This window comes from Phyllobates terribilis, unplaced genomic scaffold (genome assembly GCF_046119375.1).
Source record: "Phyllobates terribilis strain yellow unplaced genomic scaffold, ASM4611937v1 Scaffold_1__5_contigs__length_1240528914, whole genome shotgun sequence".
In the NCBI taxonomy this organism is placed as follows: Eukaryota; Metazoa; Chordata; class Amphibia; order Anura; family Dendrobatidae; genus Phyllobates; species Phyllobates terribilis.
This window is the reverse complement of record NW_027362761.1, coordinates 882,802,635-882,819,220: the sequence shown is the minus strand read 5'-3', so window position 1 is coordinate 882,819,220 and position 16,586 is coordinate 882,802,635. Positions and strand designations below refer to the sequence as shown.

Sequence of the window (16,586 nt, the reverse complement as noted above, 5' to 3'; positions counted from 1 at the left end):
AGAACAAATCACTGATAGTTGAATGTGTTTCAGCAGAATTGTTCTGAGGTTTAAGGTGCTTTCACATTGTGTTTTGCCACCCTCTTGTTGGTGCCATCAGGGCTCGCAAAACGTGATTCGGGCATATTCAGGCATAGACTATAATGGTGCCAACAGAGTGAACGTGCGCTCTGACATGCATAATTTTCTACATGTCTGAGTATCCTCCTCCAGTAGCCGTATACGACCGAAAATGATGCACTACAGAGCGCACGTTCACTCTTATAGTTGTACTAATCAGCTACCATTTCAAGTATTAAGTCATCCAGTCACTATGCTAAGGCAGCAGACAGGACTCATGCTCAAAGAGAGCATGGGTCAATGTAGGCAGAGTTCGATCTTGAGTGGTGATCAGGCAGAGATCAGAACAGGTGGCCAAAGTATAGTTAGGGTCAACAATTCCAGTCAATATCAAGGTGAAATACTAACAAACACCTTTTCAAAATCAAGAACCAAAATTACCTTTTTGTTTAGACACCAAATTAATGGGGAAGGATTCTTAAGATGCCTAGGGCTCTTGGACATTGACTGAGTCAGGAGTGATTAGCATGCTCTTTCGAGGGAATGTGTCATATAAATAAATGATATTAATCTGCAGATAAGGGGTTAATCTGCAGGTTATTCCCCCCCGTAGGGAACCGGCACAGTTTCAATCACTGCTAAGGGCACAGACAGTGGCTTCCCATCATCTTTTAAAGTCTTATGTACCATTCTGACAAATAATAAAAATGAAAACTTAGATTTTTAGGAGCTAAACAGTTACAATGCAGTGACATGACAAAAATCTGCATAACTAACCACATGCTAAATAACCAAAGAGAGGGGTCGGTCAAGTTATAAAGCTCTTCAAAAATATAACCAAAACCCAAAGAGCAATTATGGAAACAGGAGCATATCAAATAAAAATAGAAAAGATTTTTATTTCAATAATCAATAAAAAAACAAATTTAAACTGAACAATAGGATAAAAAAAGGGAAAGAGAAGCGACACCAAAGTGCCACGTCCGTGCAGGTGTAACATGTTGACATGTCTTTTTAGTAATGAGTTCATATTACTTGCAGTATAAATTTCTCCTGCAATGACTTAGTCTGGCCATTAAGTGTCAGCAAGAAACAAGAAAAGAAAAAGCCCGGGAAACACAGAACCAGGAAGTCCTCCGAGGAGACGAGACGTGACTGATTCCTAGGGGATGTTTGGGAGCTTGTACAGACTGCAGCCAGACTGTGTGTCCAAATAAAAGCTGTGCCTTGTAAGTAACTGCGATATGTGACCGGTTACCAACTGTGTAGTCAGTTATTGAAAGCTAGTAAGTGATTCCAGTAGTGCTGAGAACTGCCTGGTGTATATCACTGCTGATGGACTGATCAGGTTTGATCCAGAGATTGTGAAGGATCTGGTATACTAAGACTGTGTACGTGGATACTACAAAGGAGCCCTGTTGTGAACTACACTTTGAGACTGAGATTGATTCTAATTCCTGCTTACACCTGAATGTGCTGGAGAGCTTGGTGAGAAGGAGAAGCTGATCAAATCCTGTGGCCAGAGATCAGGGTCTAATAAAAGGTTTAGTTTGTTAACTGTTTGTATATGTATTAAATCTGACAGATTTCTCTTTGCTCTTGTAAGAAGAGAAACTGTACACTGTATAGGTAATGCGTTGGCTAAATATATATTTATGAGTGTTCTCTAAGGGAAAAACAAGGGTTCCCAGATCCAATTGTATTAGTGTGGGAGGGGGTGTAAGGTTATATTCCTGGGAGGACCACGTGCCATGTCCACGGTAACATCCTGGGTAGGCCCTGTACTGAATAAGGGTCCGTAGCCCAGGGGTAGTTTGGCTCATTCCCGTGAGATTGGCACTTGGGCTCTCTCGGGCTGCATAACTTGTAATTTGTGTTAGTGGCTGTTGTGGCCCATATTTTGTAGAATCGTTTAACCCTGTCATTTGTGTGACCAGTATAAAGAAAGTTATTTGCCACTGTACGAGGTCGGAGTCATTCATAGCAGCGCCATTATCCCTCATACACATTCGACCGGCATTCCAGTCGTTACACAGGAAGTATATATAAATCAGGACAGAGTTAAAATTTTGATTACAACGAAGGGGGACCATCCATCTACGTCTTCACCAGGTTGCACACTTTAAACCTGTATATGTACTGTGTTCCTATGTTTTGGGTAGGAACTGGCTGGGAACTTTCCCTTTACTTATTTCCTAGTATGATGATGTGTTAACATGTCTCTTGTGATTATGGCTTATATCATGTGAATCCTTTAGTATGCACTTTTTTTATTTCTCCATGCATCTTATGCATTGAACTTTTTTTCTGAATTTGCAGAATATGTGTCTTTTGTCTTGGGACTCTTAATTTGTAATACTTCTACCTCTTGCTATATCATGAAAAAATACTGCACAAGCACTTTATGTAAATTATTGGTGATATACTTTTTTACATTGCTAGGTGTTTGTATGATTTTACACATCATTCTCTTCCTGGACTATATTCTAATTGATAATTTGTCAATTCAGACAAATCAGACAATTCCCTTACAGTTACATTATTTTCTATTTATTATTAACTTTAATTTTAGCGGGTTATTATAATGTCACTAGTTCTGGTAAATAAATTACAATTATACTAAGTTGTATGTGATCCATAAGGCAAGAGAAATTCCAAGACATAAGTTTAACAGTACCATAAAAAACCACAGTGGCTTTCTAAGACCCATATTTTTTCATTTTTGTCCCCCAATGTATTTATCTAAATTGACGTCCTGTGCTATATGCAGATTTGCCCACCTGTTGCTGCACAGACCCATCAGTCACACATCATGAGCAAAACAGCAACAGATGGACGCAACTACAGCCTATTACACTGCTTCCTAGTCCTGTATGTAAATGATAGTGTTCATTATCTGATGATCATAGTTCATTTATTCACTGATGATATTTTTGTGACAAATTGTTAAGAAAAGGGTATCATTTCTTCCATTATCCACTGCCAAAATTGTCATAAAGTAGCAATATAAATTTGGAAAACACGTGTAATAAGGTAATGGTATGAAATCCAATATAGGGGAATTTTTCATAAAAATAAATAAGTTAAATGTGATTTCATCTCTTTATATGATTTTCTGATTAAATGAATTAAGAATGACAGCCTAGCTATTATGCTATTATTCAGCCATATGTAGCTTCAGCTAGTGGAAACATCAGATAGTTGTATCACACCTGTTGGTGATTCACACATTTCCATGAGGGTTTAATTATTTATCCTCAGTTTACAAAATCAGGTTAGGTGATGTGCATACATTGTCAGAAGGTTTATCTGCAGTATTTTGTAATATCTATTATGTAAAAATGCACTGGATAAAGGCATAGTATCAAAACTATAAGTTTACAGAGTATAAAGCAGACACAATACCACAGTTATAGAAAAAATCTTTATTGGTACATGAAAATGTATAAGATAACACTGCACAAGGATGAGACAAAAAAGAAGGGGCAGCCCGTCACGTGTTTCGCATACTGCTCCTTCCGGGGTATTCTGTGTTTAAGTATGAGTTCTACCCTTCCTAATGTTATCTGCCTGTATTACACCAGTTGTCTACTACATCCACAACTGGTGTCACACATCCAAGTTATGTACTCAAACTGCAAAACGTGTGTGTGTGTGCCACACAGACAGTGTATATATATAAAGTACACATTACATTGCATGGGATGTAGTTTTCTTTGTTGAGTTTTTTCTTAAGAAGTGGTATCAAAGCCAAAATATTTGCTGACAGGGGTTGTCCACTTTATCTTTCCTTGGACGAATAAAGTCGTAGCCAAAAGTTTTGAGACTGATACAAATTTAGGTTTTCACAAAGTTTGCTGTTTCATTATTTTTTGATTTTTTTAGCCAGATGTTTCTATGGTTTACTTAAGTACAATGTTAAGCATTTCATAAATTTTTACACTTTTATACACAAATATATCAAGTTTATGCAAAGACTCAATATTTACAGTGATAACTATATCTGCACACATTGAGTATTTGCAGCATATTTTTCTGCACAAAAGAGTGTTGGGAGGAAAAATACACCCATTTTTTATGCTTTTTTACGTGTGTTTTTGATGTGTTTTAACTTGCATTTTTTTCTTATTTATTTAAATGGGTGAAAAATACTGTAAAAATGCTGAAAGAACTGACATGCAGCAAATAAAATAAAAAAATAAGCTTTGATGGTTCATGAGGAAAAAATAATCAGCATGTGCATGAGATTTCAGAAATCTCATTCACTTTGCTAGGACTGTAAAGTGTAGTGTCATTTACCTTTGAAAAACACACAGAAAAAAAAATTAAACGTCAAAAACACAGCATATGAACAAATACTAAGGCTGCGTGTCCACATAGCGTTTTTCAAGCGTATATGCTGCGGAATTTCCGCAGCGTAAACGCTTGGGAAACACTAGGTAATCCGCTCCCCATGGTCCCCAAGGGGATTCCGCAAGTTCTATGCACATGCTGCGGATTTTTCCGGAGCGTTAATGCTGCGCTCAAAAATCCGCAGCATGTCCATTAATTTTGTGTTTCCGCAAGCGGAATTGCCTTTGTGCAATGCATTAAAAAACGCAAGGCAATTCCGCATGGGAAAACGCGCGATAAACGCACGAAAAACACGCAATAAACGCGTGGGGAATTCCGCATGCGTTTTTCCGGGAGAGGACTTGCAGAAATGAAGCAGAAATTTTCTGCTTCATTTCTGCAACGTGGGCACATAGCCTTATATTTCAAGACTTTTGCAATTCATCCTGGCATGCTAGATGTCAGCTTCTGCACCAAATCCTGACTGATGGCAAGACATTCTTGCCTAATTAGTGCTTGGAGTTTATCACAATTTCTGTGTTTTTTTGTTTGTTTTGAGAATTGACCATAGTTTCTCTCAAAGGGATTGAGATGTGGGGAGTTTCCTGGCCATGGGCTCAAGAATGTAATGTTTTGTTCCCCAAGCCACTTAGTTATTTTTATTGCCTTGTGACCTGAAGCTCCATCATGATGGAACAAGCATTGTTCATCTCCAAATTTCTTCTGAAACATTGGGAGAAGTTGCTCTTGGAAGATGTTTAGATACCATTCTTTATTTATGGCAGTGTTCTTAGGCAAAATTGTGAGTGAGCCCACTTCCTTGGATAAAAAATAATCCCCTCATATAAAGGGTCTCAGGATGTTTTACTGTTGGCCTGACGCAAGGCTCATGGTAGCCCTCACCTTTTCTCTTGCAGACAATCATTCTTCCAGATGTTCCAAACAGTCTGAAGAGGGCTTCATCAGCAAAAATAATTTTACTCCAGTCCTTTACTGTCCAATCCCTGTATTTCCTGATGAAGCCCCCTTACTCCCATCCACTCCACTCTGTTGTGTTCCATGACGGCCTTTGCAGATGGTCTGGCCTGATCCCATGTGGGTTATATAAGGCCTACCAAAACACACACCTGTGTCTTAGTATTATAATTTTCTAGCTGCTCTGGAGTTCTATCTGCTACCTGTTCCCATTTTTCCAGGACCTCTGCTACCTGTTCGTGCTCTTCCATGACCTCTGCTACTTGTTCCCAGTCTTCCAGGGCCTCTGCTACTTGTTCATGGTCTTCTGGGACCTCTGCTACCTGTTTTCAGTATTCCAGGACCTCCTCTACATGTCCAACTGCGGCTTACAGGATGTCTCCAGTCTGCCTGCGGCTTCCAGGACCTCTGCTACCTGTCCGTGGTCTTCCAGTTTTTCTGCTACCTGTTCCCAATCTTCCAGCACCTCTGCTATGTGTCCACCAGTGGCTTCCAGGATGTCTCCTGTCCTCATGAGGCTTCCAGTACCTCTTTTACCCATTCTTGGTCTTCCAGGACCTATGCTAATTGCTCCTGGTCTTCCAGGATCTTTGCTACCTGTTCTTGGTCTTCTAGGACCTCTGTCACCTATTTTCAGTATTCCAGGACCTCTGCTACGTGTCCAACTGCAGCGATGTCTCCTGTCCACCTGCGGCTTCCAGGACCTCTTCTACCTGGCTACGGTCTTATAGGACCTCTGCTACCTGCTTCCAGTCTTCCAGGACCTCTGCTATGTGTCCGCCAGCAGCTTCCAGGATGTTTCCTGTCCTCTTGAAGCTTCCAGGACCCCTGCTATCTGTTCCTGGTCTTCCAAGACCTCTGTTACATGTCTGCATGCAACTTCCAGGACATCTCCTGTCCGGCTGCAGCTTCCAGGACCTCTGCTACCTGATTTGTGACTCCTGTCTGTCTGCAATCTCCAGTATCTCTGCTAACTGTGTCCCATGTGCTTCACTTGCCTGCTCTACCGACACCAATGCCACATGTGCCAACCCGGACCTTGGGCTTTGAGAATCCACTTCACCTAGTGAGCCTAATATTTTATTACTTTTATATATGTTTTATTTACTGTGACATCCCCTTCAATAGGAGTCTCAAATGGGACATCAAAGGAGGATGGCCATGTAGTCACTTTCCCGCAGCTACAATCACCCATTCCTGAAACAGGATGTCTTCAGGGGGTGGTGCTGCAGTCATTTATCACTTACCATGACGAAATCCCGAATCACCCATGATAATGGAGGGGGAAGAGACCGCAGCTTCTTTCACCACCACATTTTTTCTGTCACTGCCACCCTGCAGCTACTGTCCCTGTCACTACAAAGCTTCAGTCCTTGCCATCTCGTTCACTGAAACAAGACATCATCAAGGAAGAGTGATAGAACCAGGGTAAGTGACAGCAACGCAGCCCCTCAGCTTCGGTCATTATCCTGAAACAAATCATCATAAACGAGCGCTGATAGAAGCTGATTTAGTGACAGCAGTGCCGCCCACTGATGACAATCCACTTCAGGACAGTGACAGAAGCTATGGGGCGGTGCTGGTGTTACTTACCTTGTTTCTATCACCACCAACTGATGATGTGTAATGGGGGCAAGGTGGTAGCCATGGTTGAGCAGCTCTATATCATAAATATATTTTATCATAACATACAATAAAACAGTTTCAGAGGGGCATGGGAATCCTCGACCACTCCCTCACAGATGGGGTGAGGGGCAATGAACAAGGCAGTGAGGACAGAAACTGCAGGATGTCAGTGAAAGAAGAAGAGAAGAAGTATGTCAGTGGTGACAAAAACTGTGGTCATTTCTCCCTGCCTCCATCTCCGCGGTTGATTTGAGATTTCAGCAGCGAAAGCAGAAAGCAGTGAAAGAAGTTTTGGTAAGTAACCAAACCACCACCCATGAAGAACATCAGTTTAAAAGCGAGGAGGTGTAACATTCCGAGTGGTAGACTGCAGGGCAATCCTCCTGTGACGTACTGTCATAAAGCAAATTACAAAAGTGGCTAGGGCTTAAGAATAGTTATTTAAAAGGCATTATATGTATCGGACAACCCCTTTAATCACATTGCTATGTTTGGGATGTCCTGCTGTAGAATAAATTTGAAGCCAATAAGATGTCTCCTCAATGGTATTGCATTATAAATATCTGCTTGTGTTTCTCAGCAGTGAGAACACCAAAAAATGAACAATGTTGAGGGCCATAAACACAGTGGTCAGATAAAATAAATATCATGATTTCTTCCTTTCAAAATCAGAAGATGTACAAGATGTGGACCTAGCTACTTCCATCTACTGTTCAGAGAAGTCTGGCCAGAAGTGGTCTTCATGGAAAATTATGGCCAAAAAACATACTTTTGAGATGGAAACAAGGACAAGTGACTTATCTATGCACAAAATCATAGGAACTTTGGTACAGGAAAAATGGTAGCACATGATCTGGACTGATGAGTGAACATGTGAAATATTGGCTGTACCAAAAGCAGTTTTTTTGTTCAATGGCTAGATAGTGGTATAATAATGGGTGTCTGAAGGCAACAGTGAAGCATGGTGAAGGTATTTTGGAAGTTTGGAGCTACAATTAATTATTATCAGCCGGGTGTGGTGCATGTTCAGAGCATGGGCCAGCTGCATAGGTGGAAGCAGGACTTTGTAGAAAACAGACAGTTAGTCAGATGGTATGAATGATTCAATCAATGGCATTAGCCGTAGGTGAATGAAAGCTGGTCCATTTGGGTGTGACATAGCCACCAGCCATGCTGAGTGCCCTTTCTGACATTACAATGTAGGCTGGAAATGGCAGTACACCCGTAACTAATTGAGACAGTTTTTTCAAATGGTGTAATTTTTTTGACCCAGAAGTCAATGGAATCGGCACACAGAATATAAGTCTGAGAAACTACACAATCTAGGTACGATTGAACCCGGTTGTTCAACAGATGCATCTCTGTTAATTGAAGTGTGTCAGTTTGGAATTTTATCAAATAAAACATCTAGTTCATCATGTCAAATACACTGTGCTGTAGCTGCTTCTGCCTCAGCTTGTAGCTGTGACAATGGCACAGGCGATAGAGCATTGGGTCTGCTGAGATCACAAAATCAGTCGTGTGCTGGGCAAGCACGTTTGGTGAAAGCTTTGCAGAGATTATCCTGGTAATAAGCCTAGTTGGACTCCCTTTCAGAAGTTGGAAAAAACTCCAATTTGCTTTTATAGCAAGGGTCTAAAAGCAGGATTATCCATAATTCATCCCTTCGCTTGATGCTAACAATACACTTGTCATCCCACTAGTATTCCAGCATACAGCTTTCCATGCTCACCATCCAACTGAGGGCCCCACTGGTTCACTTTATCACCCTGCTGCGATGGTTAGTTGTCATGGCCAGCATTGTAGTCATTATCATTTTCACTCTGTCAGCCTCATTTCCTGCCTGAGGCATGTTCCCATCCACATCCACCTACTGCTTCTCCTTTTGCTTTTCATTATACTTCAAATTCAGCCACAGGTAACATGGACCTTGATGGTCCCCAACAGATGCAGGGAGGTGATGAGACCATGTGCAAGTTCCTTTATTCCTCTTGTGTTCTGATGAAGATAAGTAATGGTAATTTTTCCGGATAAATAGGAGAGGGATGACATTTGATTAGACAGTTGTTCCTACTGAAAAATTTTGCTGCCTCTTTGAAGGGATTATGTAGGTGACACATGTGCCTTATCAGATGCCAATGGCAGATCTCAAAGTATCCCATCCTCCAGTTTGGCTGCTGCAAGATATAGTCTATCACTGCTTTACAATGCTTGTACAAATGCTCTAATATATAATATAAGCATTATAAAATTCCAGTGAGTTGAGTCATTGCAAATCTGGCAGCACTTTGGCAGACTGCTCTGTTTTGCAAAGCCAGGGGGGGGTGCTTTGCAGCATGAGTGCAGTTGAAATAAGCAGACACTTTCCAAGCCATAGCCACTGTTGTACAATTAAATTGATAATGTGTGCCAGGCAGGGAACACAAAGTACTTTGCACGTAAGGCAAGCAAAATGTTTTGGGCATTGTTAAATATGATAAATCCTAGCTGTAGGTGAAGGGAAGCCAGCCAGCGTTAGATTTGCAACTTAATACACAGAGGCAGCTCGTCCGCTATATGGCATTTTTTCCTCATGCTTTCAAACGAAAATAATAATTGGGGTGTGTGGAATCAATGCTGTGCCCTGTGTCTGTTAGGGATGGGTCAGTGGAAACAGATGTACAGTAGCTTGCAGTCATGGAGGCTTCACCATCTATCCCAACTGTGGTGGTGCATCGCTGCTACTTGGTACAGCAGCAACTGCAAATCTAGTAAGTTTACTAAGTGAGAATTTAGTAGGTAAACCAGTATATGACAGGGGAGCCAACCTGATTCCTTGACACACAATTAGGAATGGATATCTATTGGTTCAGTGGAGGAGGTATATTCAGAGTATGACAAGTAGCAGTAGTAGCAGCCTGACAGAAAGACAAGTGGGAGGAGAGGGTGGAGGAGGATAACTTGAGGCTTGCTCTGATTGCTGGATGGCTTTTTTTTCCCAAAATGAACAGGTGATGTTGTTTTATGTGCTGACGGAAAACGGTAGTTCCTAATTTATATGAGTTCCTCTTGCAGAGTCTGCAGACTGCCAAAGATTAGTCTGGCAGCAACATGCAAAAGAACTTCTACACACAAGAAGTACGAATATACAGTACAGACCAAAAGTTTGGACACACTTTCTCATTTAAAGATTTTTCTGTATTTTCTTGACTATGAAAATTGTACATTCACACTGAAGGCATCAAAAGTATGAATTAACACATGTGGAATTATATACTTAACAAAAAAGAGTGAAATAACTGAAAATATGTCTTATATTCTAGGTTCTTCAAAGTAGCCACCTTTTGCTTTGATGACTGCTTTGCACACTCTTGGCATTTTCTTGATGAGCTTCAAGAGGTAGTCACCGGAAATGGTCTTCCAACAATCTTGAAGGAGTTCCTTGAAATGCTTAGCACTTGTTGGCCCTTTTGCCTTCACCCTGCGGTCCAGCTCACCCCAAACCATCTCGATTGGGTTCAGGTCTGGTGACTGTGGAGGCCAGGTCATCTGGCGTAGCACCCCATCACTCTCTTTCTTGGTCAAATAGCCCTCACACAGCCTGGAGGTGTGTTTGGGGTTATTGTCCTGTTGAAAAATAAATGATGGTCCAACTAAACGCAAACCGGATGGAAGAGCATGCCGCTGCAAGATGCTGTGGTAGACATGCTGGTTCAGCATGCCTTCAAATTTGAATAAATCCCCAACAGTGTCACCAGCAAAGCACCCCCACACCATCACACCTCCTCCTCCATGCTTCACGGTGGGAACCAGGCATGTAGAGTCCATCCGTTCACTTTTTCTGCGTCGCACAAAGACACGGTGGTTGGAACCAAAGATCTCAAATTTGGACTCATCAGACCAAAGCACAGATTTCCACTGGTCGAATATCCATTCCTTGTGTTCTTTAGCCTGTCCTTGGCAGTGGTTTACTAGCAGCTATTTTACCATGAAGGCCTGCTGCACAAAGTCTCCTCTTAACAGTTGTTGTAGAGATGTGTCTGGTTCTAGAATTCTGTGTGGCATGACCTGGTCTCTAACCTGAGCTGCTGTTGACCTGCCATTTCTGAGGCTGGTGACTCTAATAAACTTATGCTCAGAAGCAGAGGTGACTCTTGGTCTTCCTTTCCTGGGGCGGTCCTCATGTGTGCCAGTTTCTTTGTAGCGCTTGATGGTTTTTGCAACTGCACTTGGGGACACATTCAAAGTTTGCCCAATTTTTCAGACTGACTGACCTTCATTTCTTAAAGTAATGATGGCCACTCATTTTTCTTTACTTAGCTGCTTTTTTCTTGCAATAATACAAATTCTAACAGTCTATTCAGTAGGACTATCAGCTGTGTATCCACTAGACTTCTGCACAACACAACTGATGGTTCCAACCCCATTTATAAGTCAAGAAATCCCACTTATTAAACCTGACAGGGCACACCTGTGAAGTGAAAACCATTTCCGGTGACTACCTCTTGAAGATCATCAAGAGAATGCCAAGAGTGTGCAAAGCAGTCATCAAAGCAAAAGGTGGCTACTTTGAAGAACCTAGAATATAAGACATATTTTCAGCTGTTTCACACTTTTTTGTTAAGTATATAATTCCACATGTGTTAATTCATAGTTTTGATGCCTTCAGTGTGAATGTACAATTTTCAAAGTCTTGATGAGCTTTAAGAGGTAGTCACTGGAAATGGTCTTCCAACAATCTTGAAGGAGTTCCCAGAGATGCTTAGCACTTGTTGGCCCTTTTGCCTTCACTCTGCGGTCCAGCTCACCCCAAACCATCTCGATTGGGTTCAGGTCTGGTGACTGTAGAGGCCAGGTCATCTGGCGTAGCACCCCATCACTCTCCCTCTTGATCAAATAGTCCTTACACAGCCTGGAGGTGTTTTGGGGTCATTGTCCTGTTGAAAAATAAATGATGGTCCAAGTAAACGCAAACCGGATGGAATAGCATGTCGCTGCAAGATGCTGTGGTAGCCATGCTGGTACAGTATGCCTTCAATTTTGAATAAATCCCCAACAGTGTCACCAGCAAAGCACCCCCACACCATCACACCTCCTCCTCCATGCTTCACGGTGGGAACCAGGCATGTAGAATCCATCCGTTCACCTTTTCTGCATCGCACAAAGACACGGTGGTTGGAATCAAAGATCTCAAATTTGGACTCATCAGACCAAAGCACAGATTTCCACTGGTCTAATGTCCATTCATTGTGTTCTTTAGCCCAAACAAGTCTCTTCTGCTTGTTGCCTGTCCTTAGCAGTGGTTTCCTAGCAGCTATTTTACCATGAAGGCCTGCTGCACAAAGTCTCCTCTTAACAGTTGTTGTAGAGATGTGTCTTCTGCTAGAACTCTGTGTGGCATTGACCTGGTCTCTAATCTAAGCTGCTGTTAACCTGCGATTTCTGAGGCTGGTGACTCGGATAAACTTATCCTCAGACGCAGAGGTGACCCTTGGTCTTCCTTTCCTGGGACGGTCCTCATGTGAGCCAGTTTCTTTGTAGCGCTAGATGGTTTTTGCAACTGCACTTGGGGACACTTCCTAAGTTTTCCCAATTTTTTGGACTGACTGACCTTCATTTCTTAAAGTAATGATGGCCACTCGTTTTTCTTTACTTAGCTGCTTTTTTCTTGCCATAATACAAATTCTAACAGTCTATTCAGTAGGACTATCAGCTGTGTATCCACCTGACTTCTGCACAACACAACTGATGGTCCCAACCCCATTTATAAGGCAAGAAATCCCACTTATTAAACCTGACAGGGTACACCTGTGAAGTGAAAACCATTTCCGGTGACTACCTCTTGAAGCTCATCAAGAGAATGCCAAGAGTGTGCAAAACAGTCATCAAAGCAAAAGGTGGCTACTTTGAAGAACCTAGAATATAAGACATATTTTCAGTTGTTTCACACTTTTTTGTTAATTATATAATTCCACATGTGTTAATTCATAGTTTTGATGCCTTCAGTGTGAATGTACAATTTTCAAAGTCATGAAAATACAGAAAAAAGTCCTTTAATTGAAATAAACACACAATTCTTTATTGTTCTAAATTAAACCATACTTACCATCACGCCCATTCCAGCTGAAGCCAACGATCTCCTGCAATAAAAGAAAAATAATAAAGCAACCTCATCCTTACCTTTCCATGGTTCCCACGACAGCTTCAGCTCTGCTACATCAAGATGACAGGCTGGACCGCAGCAGAACGCTGCCATCCAGCCTGTCATCCCGCAGACACTGAGAAGCGCAGGCATGCTTGCGCTCCTCAGTGTCTGACTGTGACGGCATCCAGATGAGCCGACAATGAACTCGGCTCACCTCATGTACATCACTGACAGCGTGGGAAAATTCTCCTGCACTCAGCGCTTCAGCGTGAGAATTTTCCCACGCTGTCAGTGACGTGCATGAGGTGAGCCGAGTTCATTGGACATGACCTCGGCTCATCTGGATGCCGTCACAGAGAGACACTGAGTAGCGCAAGCATGCCTGCGCTTCTCAGTGTCTGCGGGATGACAGGCTGGATGGCAGCGTTCTGCTGCGGTCCAGCCTGTCATCTCGATGTAGCAGAGCTGAAGCTGTCGTGGGAGCCATGGAAAGGTAAGGATGATGTTGCTTTATTATTTTACTTTTATTGCAGGAGATCATTGGCTTCAGCTGGAATGGGCGTGGCGGTAAGTATGGTTTAATTTAGAACAATAAAGAATTGTGTGTTTATTTCAATTAAAGGACTTTTTTCTGGGTGTTTGTGTTTCTTTTAAATACTTTACTAGAAATTCATGGTGGTCATGTCTAATATTGGCGTGACCCCATGAATTTCGGGCTTAGGGCCAGCTGATAATGCCAAGCTGGCCTTAACCCCTTTATTACCCAGTGAGCCACCGCACCAGGGCCCTGGATGAGTTGGGTACAGCGCCAGAAGATGGCGCTTCTATCAACACGCCATTTTCCGGGGCGGCTGCGGACTGCAATTTGCAGCGGGTTAGGCTCAGAAAGCTTGGGCCTCCCTGCGCTGCAGATTCCAGCCCCCAGCTGCCTAGTTGTACCTGGCTGGACACAAAAATAGGGCGAAGCTCCACGTATTTTTTTTTTAAATTCATGAAATTCATGGAATAATTAAGAAAAAAAGGGCTTCCCTATATTGTTGTGTCCGGCTAGGTACAAATAGGCAGCTGGTGGTTGGGAGCAGCCTGTTCCTGCCTGCTGTACCTGACTGGACACAAATATAGGGCGAAGCCCCACATAAATTTTTTTTTCATTATTTCATGAATTTCCTGAAATAATTTTAAAAAAATTGACGTGGGGCTTCGCCCTATATTTGTGTCCAGTCAGGTACAGCAGGCAGGAACGGGCTGCCCCCAACCACCAGCTGCCTATTTGTACCTGGCCAGACACAACAATATAGGGAAGCCCTTTTTTAAAAAAATTATTTCATGAAATAATTAAAAAATAATTGACGTGGGGCTTCGCACTATATTTGTGTCCAGCCAGGTACAGCAGGCAGGGACGGGCTGCCCCCAACCACCAGCTGCCTATTTGTACCTGGTTGGACACAACAATATAGGGAAGCCCTTTTTTTCTTAATTATTCCATGAATTTCATGAAATAATTTAAAAAAAAAATGCGTGGGGCTTCGCCCTATTTTTGTGCCCAGCCAGGTACAACTAGGCAGCTGGGAGCTGGAATCCGCAGCGCAGGGAGGCCCAAGCTTTCTGGACCCCACCCGCTGCAAATTGCAGTCCGCAGCCGCCCCAGAAAATGGCGCGTTCATAGAAGCGCCATCTTCTGGCGCTGTACCCAACTCATCCAGGGCCCTGGTGCGGTGGCTCACTGGGTAATAAAGGGGTTAAGGCCAGCTTGGCATTATCAGCTGGCCCTAAGCCCGAAATTCATGGGGTCACGCCAATATTAGACATGACCACCATGAATTTCTAGTAAAGTATTTAAAAAAACACAACACCCAGAATAAAGTCCTTTAATTGAAATAAACACACAATTCTTTATTGTTCTAAATTAAACCATACTTACCGTCACGCCCATTCCAGCTGAAGCCAATGTCTTCTGCAATAAAAGTAAAATAATAAAGCAACCTCATCCTTACCTTTCCATGGTTCCCACGACAGCTTCAGCTCTGCTACATCGAGATGACAGGCTGGACCGCAGCAGAAAGCTGCCATCCAGCCTGTCATCCCGCAGACACTGAGAAGCGCAGGCATGCTTGCGCTCCTCAGTGTCTCGCTGTGACGGCATCCAGATGAGACAAGTTCATGTCCAATGATCTCAGCTCACCTCATGTACGTCACTGACAGCATGGGAAAATTCTCCTGCACTCAGCGCTACAGCGTGAGAATTCTCCCACGCTGTCAGTGACGTGCATGAGGTGAGCTCATTCATGTCCAATGAACTCAGCTGACCTCATGTACGTCACTGACAGCGTGGGAGAATTCTCACGCTGAAGTGCTGAGTGCAGGAGAATTCTCCCACGCTGTCAGTGACGTACATGAGGTGCGCCGAGTTCATTGGACATGAACTCGTCTCATCTTTATGCCGTCACAGCCAGACACTGCAGAGCGCAAGCATGCCTGCGCTTCTCAGTGTCTGCGGGATGACAGGCTGGATGGCAGCGTTCTGCTGCGGTCCAGCCTGTTATCTCGATGTAGCAGAGCTGAAGCTGTCGTGGGAACCTTGGGAAGGTAAGGATGAGGTTGCTTTACTATTTTTCTTTTATTGCAGGAGATCGTTGGCTTCAGCTGGAATGGGCGTGATGGTAAGTATGGTTTAATTTAGAACAATAAAGGAATGTGTCTTTATTTCAATTAAAGGACTTTATTCTGGGTGTTTGTGTTTTCTTTTAACTTTGACTATGGGGTTAGTAATGGGGGTGTTTTATAGACGCCTCTCCATTACTAACCTGGGCTTGATGTCAGCTGGCATTATAAGCTGACATCAACCCCAACCCTATTACCCCACTGCCACCGCTACAGGGCAGTGGGAAGAGCAAGGCTAAGTGCCAGAATTGGCGCATCCTAAGGATGCGCCATTTCTGGGGCGGCTGACGGCTGGTGTTTCTAGCCTGGGAGGGGGCCAATATTCATGGAACCCTTCCTGGGCTATTAATATCAGCCCCCAGCTGTCTGCCTAGCCTTTGCTAGCTATTAAAATAGGGGGGACCCCACGTCATTTTTTTGGGGGGTCCCCCATTTTAATAGCTAGTAAAGGCTAGGTATTCCGCTGCGGGCTGATATTAGTAGCCTGGGAAGCTCCGTGGGTATTACCCCCTTCCCAGGCTTCAAACATCTGCCCCAGCCGTCTGGTTAACCTCCGCTAGAGCCTAAAATTACGGGGAACCCCACGCCAATTTTTTTTTAAATAAATCCTTTATTTTAACACTAAATGACAAGTACAGTAATCAACACTGTCACTGTACTTATTATATATGTGACTGACATGTTTCTATCTATCTAATCTATGTGTGATTCTCTATTCCTTCTATTCTAAATTGTCGGGTATCGATGCTGAATTGCCGGCCGGCTTTTTTAAAGAGACAGTGCATGAAAACACTATTATTTTTTTTAA

The 16,586-nt window shown here is 42.8% G+C and overlaps 1 protein-coding gene across 1 annotated transcript in view; it reads right to left on the bottom strand.

Annotated features, from left to right (window-relative positions):
* The window catches only part of PRSS12 (serine protease 12), a 356,030-nt gene that overhangs the window by 232,171 nt on the left and 107,273 nt on the right, over positions 1 to 16,586 (bottom strand). The gene's annotated exons all lie outside the window — the stretch shown is intronic.